The sequence below is a fragment of the Amblyraja radiata genome, chromosome 23 (genome assembly GCF_010909765.2).
Source record: "Amblyraja radiata isolate CabotCenter1 chromosome 23, sAmbRad1.1.pri, whole genome shotgun sequence".
Lineage (NCBI taxonomy): Eukaryota > Metazoa > Chordata > Chondrichthyes > Rajiformes > Rajidae > Amblyraja > Amblyraja radiata.
Genome location: NC_045978.1, coordinates 13,174,063 through 13,186,899, shown reverse-complemented (window position 1 = coordinate 13,186,899; position 12,837 = coordinate 13,174,063). Strand labels below are relative to the sequence as shown.

General features: G+C 41.3%; 1 long non-coding RNA gene across 1 annotated transcript; it reads left to right on the top strand.

The window, feature by feature from the left end:
* Positions 1–1,447: 1,447 nt before the first annotated feature.
* LOC116986087 lies at positions 1,448–12,632 on the top strand. Its single transcript, XR_004415403.1, has 3 exons — positions 1,448–1,457; positions 4,133–4,135; positions 12,587–12,632. It is a non-coding gene; the product is annotated as an uncharacterized LOC116986087 (long non-coding RNA).
* The last annotated feature ends 205 nt before the right edge of the window (positions 12,633–12,837 follow it).

Below are 12,837 nucleotides of genomic sequence, written 5' to 3'. Positions count from 1 at the left end.
TTTTCCATGAGCAGTAGCTCTACTTAATAACCAAAAGTCTGTAGCCTCCTTTTGCTCTGGTATTTTATTTGAGCCCATGTTTAGGAACCTAACAAAGGTGCACACCACATACAGTATTTTGTTCACATATGCGCGCACTGGTGCCAAAAAGGTTAAGAACCACTGGCCTAGTATAATCTTGCCATTAATGCCTAAAATATGTTAGCAAGCAAGTAGGTAGGTTTTATCCCCAGAAGTATTCCATGCAACAAACACCTTGGCTAGGATTATAATAAGGCTATATTATCATTGACTCTGACAAATTGTGCATATGGGCCCTAATTGGCAAAAAATAAAAACTTTTTCCCCTCCCACCTCCCATGACTAGGCTAATTAATTATCAACAAGGAACCATAAGCATTACAATCAAGATCAAGAGGCCAACTTTGAGTGACAATAGACAATAGACAATAGGTGCAGGAGTAGGCCATTCGGCCCTTCGAGCCAGCACCGCCATTCAATGTGATCATGGCTGATCATCCTCAATCAGTACCCCGTTCCTGCCTTCTCCCCATATCCCCTGACTCCGCTATTTTTAAAAGCCCTATCTAGCTCTCTCTTGAAAGCATCCAGAGAAACTGCCTCCACCACCCTCTGAGGCAGAGAATTCCACAGACTCACCACTCTCTGTGAGAAAAAGTGTTTCCTCGTCTCCGTACTAAATGGCTTACTCCTTATTCTTTAACTCTGACCCCTGGTTCCGGACTCTCCCAACATCGGGAACATGTTTCCTGCCTTTAGCGTATCCAAGCCCTTAACAATCATATATGTTACAATGAGATCTCCTCTCATCCTTCTAAAATCCAGAGTGTACAAGCCCAGCTGCTCCATTCTCTCAGCATTTGACAGTCCCGCCATCCCGGGAATTAACCTTGTAAACCTACGCTGCACTCCCTCAATAGCAAGAATGAGTTCCTCAAATTAGGGGACCAAAACTGCATACAATACTCCAGGTTTGGTCTCACTAGGGCTCTGTACAACTGCAGAAGGACCTCTTTGCTCCTATATTTGATTCCTCTTGTTATAAAGGCCAACATGCCATTTGCTTTCTTCACTGCCTGCTGTACCTGCATGCTTACTTTCATAGACTGATGTACAAGGACCCCCAGATCCCGTTATACTTCCCCTTTTCCAAACTTGACACCATTAGATAGTAATCTGCCTTCCTGTTTTTGCTACCAAAGTGGATAACCTCACATTTATCCACATTAAACTTCATCTGCCATGCATCTGCCCACTCCCCCAACCTGTCCAAGTCTCCCTGCATTCTCATAGCATCCTCCTCACAGTTCACACTGCCACCCAGCTTTGTGTCAGCTGCAAATTTGCTAATGTTACTTTGAATCTCTTCATCCAAATCATTAATGCATATTGTAAATAGCTGCAGTCCCAGCACCGAGCCTTGCGGTACCCCACTAGTCGCTGCCTGCCATTTTGAAAGGGACCCGTTAATCCCTACTCTTTGTTTCCTGTCTGGCAACCACTTCTCTATCCATGTCAGCACTCTACCCCCGATACCATGTGTCCTAACTTTGCCCACTAATCTCCTATGTGGGACCTTATCAAATGCTTTCTGAAAGTCCAGGTAGTTACATCCTCAAAAAATTCCAGAAGATTAGTCAAGCATGATTTCCCCTTCGTAAACCATGCTGACTCGGACCGACCTTGTTACGGCTATCCAAATGTGCGGCTATTTCATCTTTTATAATTGACTCCAGTATCTTCCCCACCACCGATGTCAGGCTAACTGGTCTATAAATCCCTGTTTTCTCTCTCCCACCTTTCTTAAAAAGTGGGATAACATTAGCTACCCTCCAATCCACAGGAACTGATCCTGAGTCTATAGAACATTGGAAAATTATCACCAATGCCCTTGTGCAGAGACCTTGTGGAAATAGATAAGGTTACAAAGTGGGGCAAGGACATTGAAGGGATTTTGGAGACAAGTAAGAGGATTTTCAGAGTGAAGAGTTACTCAAGTGGGAATCAATGTGGGTCAAAAAGCACGTAGCTGATGAATGAACTGGACGATGCAAGTCTGAACACTAACAGCTGTGTTTTAGATTATGTCACGCCGATAAAAGTTTCCATGATTGTTTAAGAGTGGGAAGAGCAAGGCAGATTGAAGGCAGAAAAAATAATTATTGGCTCTTCATGGTAAATATTGTCAACATAGTATGGCAGGAACTTGGTGAATTATCAGAACAGTTGAATGTGTTTTTCTTTTGGACAGGTTGGATATGTCCTACATTGAACCATAGGCAATGTGAAAAGTAAAACCAGGAATCTGCTGTCATGGCAATTTAAAAAGTGGGACACAGTCGACAGTGTTCAGGGAGCTGAGTGAACAGAAAACAAAGTAAAATTTGACCTTATGGAGGTTAATTTCACTTTGATATCTTTACAACTGATTGTCAGTCCCTAATTTCTATGATAATCGGCCTAAAAGCCATCTTTGCAAGTATAACTTGAATAAACATTGGACTTCCCAGTATCAGTAAATTTATTTTCAAATTTAATGAATTATATAAAGTAATGTGGTATTTCAAAATAAAAGCAATCAATCTAGTTATTTAGTTCTTACTGGGATCTATTTGATAAAAAAACATTTTTCTTGACCTAAACACTGGCATCCTGGAGAGTAAGAACAGGCACATCTAATTGTTCTTTTCTATTATCATTCAAAATTGTATCCAAACTATGTGGAATCAGAAATGTGGTGGCTGATATTATACATTTTCGCTGTATTTTGATATTCAAACACTAACCTACCTGAATCTTCTGCAGAGATTTTTGCTGAAAAATTGCACTCTCCTCTTCAAATAGTTAGCGCAAGGTAAGTATTAAGCTGAAGGAAAGCCAAACTAAGAGGAGTGGAAGATCTTCCCTGCAATAGGCATTGAGCTGATAAAATTCATCACATACGTGGCAAAATACCAAAAGGCCTCCAACCCTGATCGCTGCCTTATGAAGCATGTGTCCAACTGTTTCATCTGCTCTATGATTAATTTAATATCTGTCCAAGCTACATCAAACCACTATTATATTTTTGGACACAACAGTCCAAAATACTAGCTGTGTGTTTGAGAATCCAGAATTGAACAAGTAGGAGATTAAAGGTTATTCAGTAGGAAAACTGATTGAATACACCCTCAAAATCAGATATAACAATGAATGCAACTGAAGGAGCATTAATAAATTGAGCCGATTAAACTCAGTTTATGTCACAACGTGTGTAGCTCTATAACGCATTATTGCAAATTTACAAATAAATTAGTGCATTTTGTCAAGTCTATCACAGCAGGTTGAGATGAACTGTGATCAATCACCGAGGAAAGATTAAAAATAATTGCTGGGAAATTAAACAGTTTATTCAGTATTACCCAAATATTGATTATTTTGAGGGGACACTTAGATTGCAAAATTCATGCTCCTGCAGTCTGTTACTCCGAGTGTCACATTCTTAAAACTGATCAATTGAACAGCAATGACATTGCAGCCCTTGGACACCATTTGCAATGAGCGCTTCTGTGGTGATCCCATTGACTCTGCTTTTTGAGTGTGAGCTTCAGGCCAAACACTACATCCGCTGCACATGCACACAAGACTGAAGTCGCTGAGAAAGATTCATAGAATAGATTAGAGTCAAAGTCCCTTTCTGCACTGAAGCTACAGGGACCTCGGCAAGAATTGAGATCTCCACATCGCTGCAAGCTGAGGTTTTGCAAGGGCTGCATCGCAGAGTTTCCATCCATGCTGCTCTGCCTGGGCCCACTTTGCTCGTTGAAGTCAGGGTGCAATCATACTGCGCTTTCTCACCTTAGGTTCAATGTGTTTGGCCTTGGGATGGCCTAGTACAGTGGTTCTTAACCTGGGGGTCGTGACCCCCTATGGGGGTCATTTGTGGCTTTGCCGGGGGTCATGAAGGGGACACAAATAACATATCAATTTGTTGAGCCCATGTTTAGGAACCTAACAAAGGTACACACCACATACAATATTTTGTTCATGTATGTGCGCACTGGTGCCAAAAAGGTTAAGAACCACTGGCCTAGTATAATCTTGCCATTAATGCCTAAAATATGTTAGCAAGCAAGTAGGTAAGTTTTATCCCCAGAAGTACTGCATGCTACAAGCACCTTGGCTAGGATTATAATAAGGCTATATTATCATTGACTCTGACAAATTGTGCATACGGGTCCTAATTGGCAAAAAATAAAAACTTTTTCCCCTCCCACCTCCCATGACTAGGATAATTGATTATCAACAAGGAACCGTAAGCATTACAATCAATTGTGTTAAATAATCAGCTCTAGAGAATCCTTCCATGATACCTTTCTCATTACTTGCATTTGTTCTGCATATCAGTTGGAGCCATTAAATCCCAGATAAGGAATCCAAAAGCAGGAGAATCATATGTTATTAAGTCTCCATTACAGTCCAGACCATCTCTGTGTGCAGCACAGCTAATGTGTACACATTGATATGACTTCAGTGACATGGTAATACAAAATGAGTGAATATGAGGCAGTGGCAAGGTGGAGCAGATCATCTGACTTTGGTTTGCAAACATCACAGAATAACTTTTGCCTATTGCAGGACCGTGAGTCCCTCCAGATGTTTGATAGTGACTTAACTCTTCAAATTGTAAGTTGCATTGGGAGGAATAGCCTCTGAAGCTGATGTTTCACTTCCCTTTGCTTCCTCCACAAATGGCCAATGCAATTTGTGACCACTACTGAATAAACGCCATCTTCACTCACAGTTCATCCACATTTCAGGAACAGTGTGAGTTTAGTTTAGTTTAGAGAATGAGCTGTGCTGATTATTCATCATTCAGACTGGCTTGAGGTTATGTGTTATGCAGCAATGACTAGCAATAATGAAACATCACTTCAGTGGTCACTCGGGATATTTATCCTACATGACTCCCTTCAGCATTGCAACAAAGGCCACTCCTTAATGATGAGGAACTTTAAGGGGATCCATTAACTGCTGCACTTCAATGGTTTCAGAGGATCTTTCATGCTCCGTAATCCTTCATTAATCATCAACATCTGAATGAGAGATTAATGTGACAATGAGAGTTACAAATGGATTGATTCATTTTTCAGCAACCAAAGCATTAACTTTATTGCTTAATTAAAATGGTTTACAGACAATGCAATGCCTATTGAGTATTATCTTAATTAACAATACAATTAACAGCACAATAATTTAAAATGAAACACCGTATTTACATGATAAAATAGCAAATATATTTTTATTGTAGAGCCTTCCAGCTACTTTTGACTGGTTGAATGTTGCGCTCTCTCTGTGGGTACCAAGGTTAATATTGACCAAATTAAAGACACCATAAAATGGAGAATCCCTGCATTTGTCAAAATTGCTTAACCTTTGTCAGCTGAAATTTACAGGCTTTGGATGGTGCCAGCTAGACTAGGCTTAGACTGTTTGATTGGATTATAAAGAGACCACCCCTATGTCGTTCGGCCCATCAAGGTTCAGGGACCTATAAAAGGTAGCCCCCACGAGGTCCATTGTCGATCTTCTGGAAGATCGCTTGGGACTGCGTGACCTTTTGGAGTGTCTCTGCTTGCACAAGGCTAGAAAGGCTTGGCCAAGCAGATACAATGATTGAACCTGCGGTGGTTTGGTATCATATAGGGGAATTTGTGTTGTATTATCCAAAGTAAAGTTTAGTTGCTCAAGTGCTTGATTCAGTATTTTATTGACTGAAACTAGACTGGGGGGTAAGCTTAGAATGAGCTATTTACACCATCAAATTTTAGAAAGTCTCTCTTCATCCCAGCATAGTCCTCAATGGATCTCCAACATAGAAATGGCTTCAGATTGCATCTGAGGTAGCTGGCAATGAAATAAAGAGGTGTGTTGCTTGAAGTCCAATGGGGTTGATTGAACTACTGACATTTTGAGGGAGGATTCTTTCGTGGCCCCCTGCGTAGCTGGATATCTTAGGGAACTGGGTAGAGAATGGGCTCTGTTCAGCTCTGTTCTGTACTGATCACACATCTCCAAAGACATACATGTTTGTAGGTTATTTGGCTTGGTGTAAAAATGTAAAATTGTCCGTAGTATGTGTAGGATACTGTTAATCTGCAGGGATCACTGGTCGGCACGGACTCGTTAGGCCTTCGGGCCTGTTTACGCACTTTATCTCTAAACTAAACTAAATTAAATCTCACTGTTCATGGCCAGACCACTCCAATCATGGCAGTGGTATCTCCATGAGAACCTCAGGGGATTCTCAGCAGCCATCTCCCTCCCAGCCGAATGGAAACTGATCTGTACCCCAGCTTAATATAATAATTCTTTTGTGAAGATGACAAGTTTGTTCATGGCCTCTTTTTCCATGAAGAATAGTAAGCTATTCATTGATGGCATCTCGCTGTTCACTTTTATAGTAACCTGATACTGGGTGACAATAATGAGAGCTCCACTAGTGTAGGTCAACATGAGATTCCACAGACACAAAGACATTGACTACCTTTAATCGGTCAAAAGCAAACAAATGCTGTCCTAATGTAGCTCTCATCTGTATCCTCTAAGGCAACTAAAACGTGTGGGTCCCTCTTCAGTAAGCTGCTGCATTTGGATTCCATTTGCTTTATGCCCGACTCATGCCAAGTCTCAATCCTCATGCAACATGGTACTCAAACCTTTCCTTCCCACAGCATCAGTATCAAAACTGGGGCATAGAAATCCTGGGATGGAAACAGAAGATAAGTGCTTATTATAGAAATTGAATGCTTCATCCTTATCCCAGTGCCTAAATGCAGGCAGACCCACATCTTCAGCCTGGGAAGACTTTGAGATGAGGAGACTTTCTACTGTACAGTGAGCCAGGCTGTGATTCCTCATAACCTTGTCCTGAAACACAGAGGTGAAGGCTTTTATTACAACTGACGTTCATCGCTTAATGGATTTTGTTTGGTTATAAAGTGCCTGAGCATTTCTGGATGTGATTGTTGATCTGAATATGGTTTGTGGATGGCTGCATGTCAGGAGGCTATCATTGTCAACAATATGATGCAGAAGATCTCAACGAGGAATGAAACCCTAAGAAGCATAGAGCAAAACTGAAACTAGGATCATGGCTTCTTCAGATAAGTCAAGTTTAAAATCCTAAGGTCTTAAACTGCCCTTCCCATTCTGCAGATAAATATTGGCATTTCTCCTACATAAGTGACACGACGATTCAGACTTGAGTACTAACATACTGGCTGAACTTAATCTACTGTGTCTTGCCTGCCTTCCATGCTGGAGTCCTCTTGTATAGGAAGCCTGTTGAGTTTTGCTGGCTTTTACACTGGGGAGCTTCTTCTGATTGTGTATCAGGTTAAGCTGCCATTGAACCTACAGGGCATTATATGAATGGAAATTGTAGAGCTGTGGGGAAGAAAGGGAAAGTGTTACATTTATAAATTATATGTGGTTTGGATCATGTTCTTTTAATGATTTTAAGGTGTTTCTAACTCTTTCACTCTTAAAATAATTCAAATAATTTTAGTAATGAATAGTTTTTAAGTTTTTCCGATTGACGGAGATGTTCAGAAACATTTAGAAAACTGTATGGCTTTGACAGCTGGCACAGGTGATTGGAGGGCTTTTGTATTTGGTCAAAGTTTCAAATGGAGTTTCATTGGCAGGGTTTGGTGCCTGGCTCACCCTTGTCTCCCCATTACCTCACTGCCAACCCAATCTCATTTCAGTCCTCACTGCTCAACACAGGGATTGTCTGAACTAAAATACTCATCCTCTTCGATTTAGCCAAGATCTTTGTTGGAATAAACTGAAATGAAGCAAAATGACACATTTATGCTGACAAAATAAGTTTTCCTCAGGAGTTAACCAAAGAATGATAAATATGATTATTTTCCTTACTTTGAATGTTCCTCTGCGCATTTGAATGTCAGAAAACTTATTGTAGCTGACGTTTTTTTAATTAGACCAACAGTGTATGTTATCAGTGATGGAATGGTATGAAAAGAAACAGAGAATGTTTGATCTAGCTACTGCTTACTTTACTACAGTTTTATTTATATTGAAATCACAAATACTGTACCTTCAACAATGTGAAGTCATGAAAAGTTAAGGGAAAGATAAAGTAAACTATAAATTCAGAGGAAGGAATGTCACAGGACCCTTCAATATGTGCTTTGAATTGAGACAACTCGTTTTGGCTTCAGGGAGTTTATCTCATGCACTGTCATGTGCCATATCAATCAAAGTCAATGATTGCAAGGAAAACACATCCAGAGATGGTCCTCAACAGTTTCTGAGTGACGTTTTATTTTTGTCTTCACAAATTGGGCAATTTTGTCCAATTTTGTTTCTTGCTTGATGAAGCAATAAAGAAATTTACGAACCGAGTTTTCTGTAATCATTTTGTTTGCCATCATTTATTTAGTTGGCTTTGTATAAAAACTTCAGCACAATTTCTGTGGGAAGTCAGTGACGAGGAAAGGTTTGTTTTCTCCCCATTTTCAGACCTGATGGCAGTTTTAGGCTTAACTGTGTTGGATTAACTGTGTTGGCAGACATTGGATCTCTCACTCTGTTGCCCAAACCTTACACAAAAAATAGAAAATGCTGGAATACTCAGTAGGTTAGGCAGCAGCTAAGGAAAGAGAAACACCATTAATGGTGTGGTCAGGATCATGGCAGGTACCTGGAGTTGTGAGGCAGCAGCACTACTGTTGAATCACAGTACGTGCCACACCATCCATCTTATGTGAGAAATAGAAACTAGCAAGTGGAAACCTCACTGATATCAAACCAGAATCCCACAGTTGAAAAGAAAATCTGCTCTACCTACTAGTTTATTTAAAGCAGTTCTATGATATGATAATGGTTATGAGCAGCTGAGTGAAGCAGCTGCTTTTTAACAGCACCAATGATCTGAGTTCAATGCTCACCTCGGGTGCTATTGTGTGGAGTTTGCATGTTCTCTCTAAGATCGGTTGGGTTTCCTCTGGGTTATCCAAATTCCCTGTTGATTACATGCTACTCCAAATCGATCTAATGCAGTTCCCTGAGTAACTGAATCTGGTGGAGTTGATAGAATAGGGGAGAGAATAAAAGTGGATCAAGTAGGATTAGTGCCAATGGGTGCTTGATGATTGATACTGACTCGGTAGGCCGAAAAGCCTGTTTCCATACTATATGAAGGTTATGGATGTGAAGTTATATGCTTTATAATAGTGATGGAGGGACACTTTACATGTAATATGGTGCCACTTATAACCCCAGGATCTTAAATCATGGTTTTCAACCAGTAAGATATCCTTGAAATGTAAATACGCTTGTAATATTCGTAACACAACTTCTAATTTTTGCACAGCTTTTACACAAATGACAATAAGATAAATGAAAAAAAATATTGACTTCAGTAATGTTTTGAAGACTAAATATTCACCAGGACACCAAAACTCCCTTGCTCTTCCACACACAATGCTAGATATTCCTGCAAGGTCGTCTGAAACCATAAAGAGGGCTTGATTTATGACAGTGTAGAACTTACTCAACAGTTCAAAACCCATGACTGGTCAGATGGATGTGAAGGTTCCTTACCTAGGTGGCTAATTGCTTTCAAGTTCCTCTTGGGCTGCACTTGTCCACTTGGTAACATGACATTGTGCATTGCTTACATCGGCAGATCATCAGAAGAGATTAGAGCTACAGTTGAAGGTACACAAAATTGCTGGGGAAACTCAGCGGGTGCAGCAGCATCTATGGAGCGAAGGAAATAGGCGACGTTTCGGGCCGAAACCCTTCTTCAGACTGGAGAAGAGCTACAGTTGATGTGTGTGGCCTTAGCAAGGACATGAAGGTTGTCATTGAGAACATGCCCTGAGTCATTCTTTGAAGATGGACCATTGATCTGCAATGTTAACTGATTTGCCAAGTAATTTTAGTTATTTCTGTTTTTATTTCAGGTTTCAAGCATCTGCAGTTATTTGATTTGCAATTACTGATCCACTACAAACTACCATAGCTCGGTGATATGATACATGAATCTCAGGCAGAAGGTAACGAGTTCAGGCCACACTCCAAAGATTGAGCACATAACACCGTGGGTAACGGCAGAGTGGCTGTCTTACAGCAGCAGAGACCCAGGTTCGATTCTGACTACGGGTGCTGTCTGTTACGGAGTTTGTACGTTCTCCCTGATGACTGCGTGGGTTTTCCCTGGGTGCTCCAGTTTCCTCTTACACTCCAAAGCCATACAGGATTGTAGGTTAATTTGGCTTCAGTAAAATTTGTAAATTGTCCTAGTGTGTAGGATAGTATGGGGATCGCTGGTCGGCACAACTCGGTGGGTCGAATGCCCTGTTTCCACACTGAATCTCAAAACTAAACTAAATAACCAGTTGAAACAATGGTTTTCACAATGGTTTTGAATATTTCTGAATGTCCCAGGCGTTCAGAGATATTTAAAAGTGATTAAAATCAATTAAACAACTGAAAAAGTATTAATAATTAAAAAATAGACCATGCATAAACAATTAAAACATTAAAGCTAATTCAATTAATTAAAGAAAAACATTTGTGTCTACTCAAGTAATGAGCTTGCTCTTGTATTGTCAGCCTTCACCTACTGGGGTCAAATCTCCCAGCACTCTCCAGCATCAAACTGTGAATGGTAAATTACCAGCAAATTCTGTCCATCAAATTCAGGACTTCTGTGTTCGTGGGAGTCCTGAACGTTTTGACACAAGAATTCATCGTGGAACCTCTGGCATTTCCCACATTGTCACAGCTTGAGTTTAGTTTAGTTTAGTTTAGTTTAGAGATGGAGCACGGAAACAGGCCCTTCGGCACACCGAGTCCATGATGACCAGAGATCCCCGCACACTTACACTATCCTACACACATAATTTACAGTTTTACCAAAGCCAATTAACCTACAAACTTGTATGTCTTTGGAATGTGGGAGGAAACTGGAGCACCCAGAGAAAACCCATGCATGTCACGGAGGGAACGTACAAACCCCCCGCAGTCAGGATCGATTCTCTGTAAGGCAGCAACTCTACTGCTTTACCACCGTGTTGCCCATATAGTTATATATGTATGTTTCAAATTCTGTTAAAATGGCAGAGTAGTTAGCTGGTTTAAAATACATAACATATAGTGGAATATTTTCTCAAATGAATTTAGATTTTGTAGTTTGATATTACAACTACCAAAGGGAAGTAGAGGTAAAGTCCTAAAACCCTCTGCAGGCCCATCCCCCCCCTCACCCCCCCCCCCCCCCCCCTCACCCCCCCCCCCCCCCCCCCCCCCCCCCCCCCCCCCCCCCCCCCCCCCCCCCCCCCCCCCCCCCCCCCCCCCCCCCCCCCCCCCATATACCATAACTTGACTTGGGAAAATAGGTCAGGGCTGGGAAGATTTAGTAATAGAGGCATACAGACTCAAAGTATGAAAACAGGCCCTTCTGCCCAACTTATCCTTGCTGACAAAGATGCCCTATCTAAGCAAGCCCATTTGCCCACCTTCAGCCCATATTCTTCGAAACCTCTGCTATCCATGTACCTCTCCGAATGTTGTTTGAATCTTGTTATTGTACCAGTCTCAACCACTTTCGCTGGTAGGTCATTCAATATACTCACCATCTTCTGTGTGAATAAGTTGTATCTCAGGTTCCTTTTAAAGGTTCCCCGATCCTGGGTGAAAGACTGTGTATTAACCCTATCAATTCCCCTCTCTTCACCTCATGAATTTATACACCTCCATATTATTATCTCCTTAGCCTATTGTGCACCAAGAAATAAAGTCCAAACCTCCTCCAATAGCTCAGGCCCGTGAGTACTGGCAACATCATAGTAAATCTTCTCTGCATTCTTTCCAGCTTAGTAGAATATTTCCTGTAGCAGGGTGACTAAAACTGAAAACAATACTCCAAGTGTAACCTCACCATGTTGCACAGCTGTCACATGACATCCCAACTTTGGTAATCAGCTCCCTGCCTGATGAAGGTTAACATGCTAGAAGCCTTCTTCACCACCCTTTCTCCCTGCAACACCACTTTCATGGAGCTATGCACTTGCACTCCCAGATCTTTCTGCTCCACAACACTCCCTAAGGCCCTGCCATTTACTGTGATAGTCCAGCCCTGGTTTGACTTCCCAAAATGAAACATCTTGCACTTATCTATATTAAACTCCATTAGCCATTTCTTGGCCTACTTGCCTAGCTGATCAAGATCCCACTGTATTTCTTGATAACAAAGTCTCTCTAGATCCCATGTGATTTAACCTTCCAGAGCAGCCTACAAGGCTTTTCTAAAGTATTTTTAGACCTTACATAGAGGCTTGCCCACCCACACTTCAGTTATTTGTCCTGCCCAATTCCGTAAGAGCAGATTAAGCATTGCCCTCTCCATTCTAAGGTCCTCTACATATTGGCTGAGGAAACTTTCCAAAATATACTTGACATACTCCACCCCACTTAAGCCGTTGACACCATGGCAGTCCCAGCCTATATTGGGAAAATGAAGCTACCCTATTGATTAGCATTGCACTAGTCTGCAATCTCCCAGCATATTTCTTCCTCTAATTCCCGTTAACTATTTGGGGCTCTACAGTACAATCCCAACAAGATGATCTTCCCCTTTTTATGTCTCGGTTCCATGCATATTGTACGATCCTGCAACAATGTTATCTCGAACTACTGCTGTGATGTTGCCCTTAATCAATAAAGCATCTGCCCCTCCTCTTTTACCTCCAACACTATCTTCCCTCTATCACCTGTACCCAGGAGTGTTAACCTGCCAGA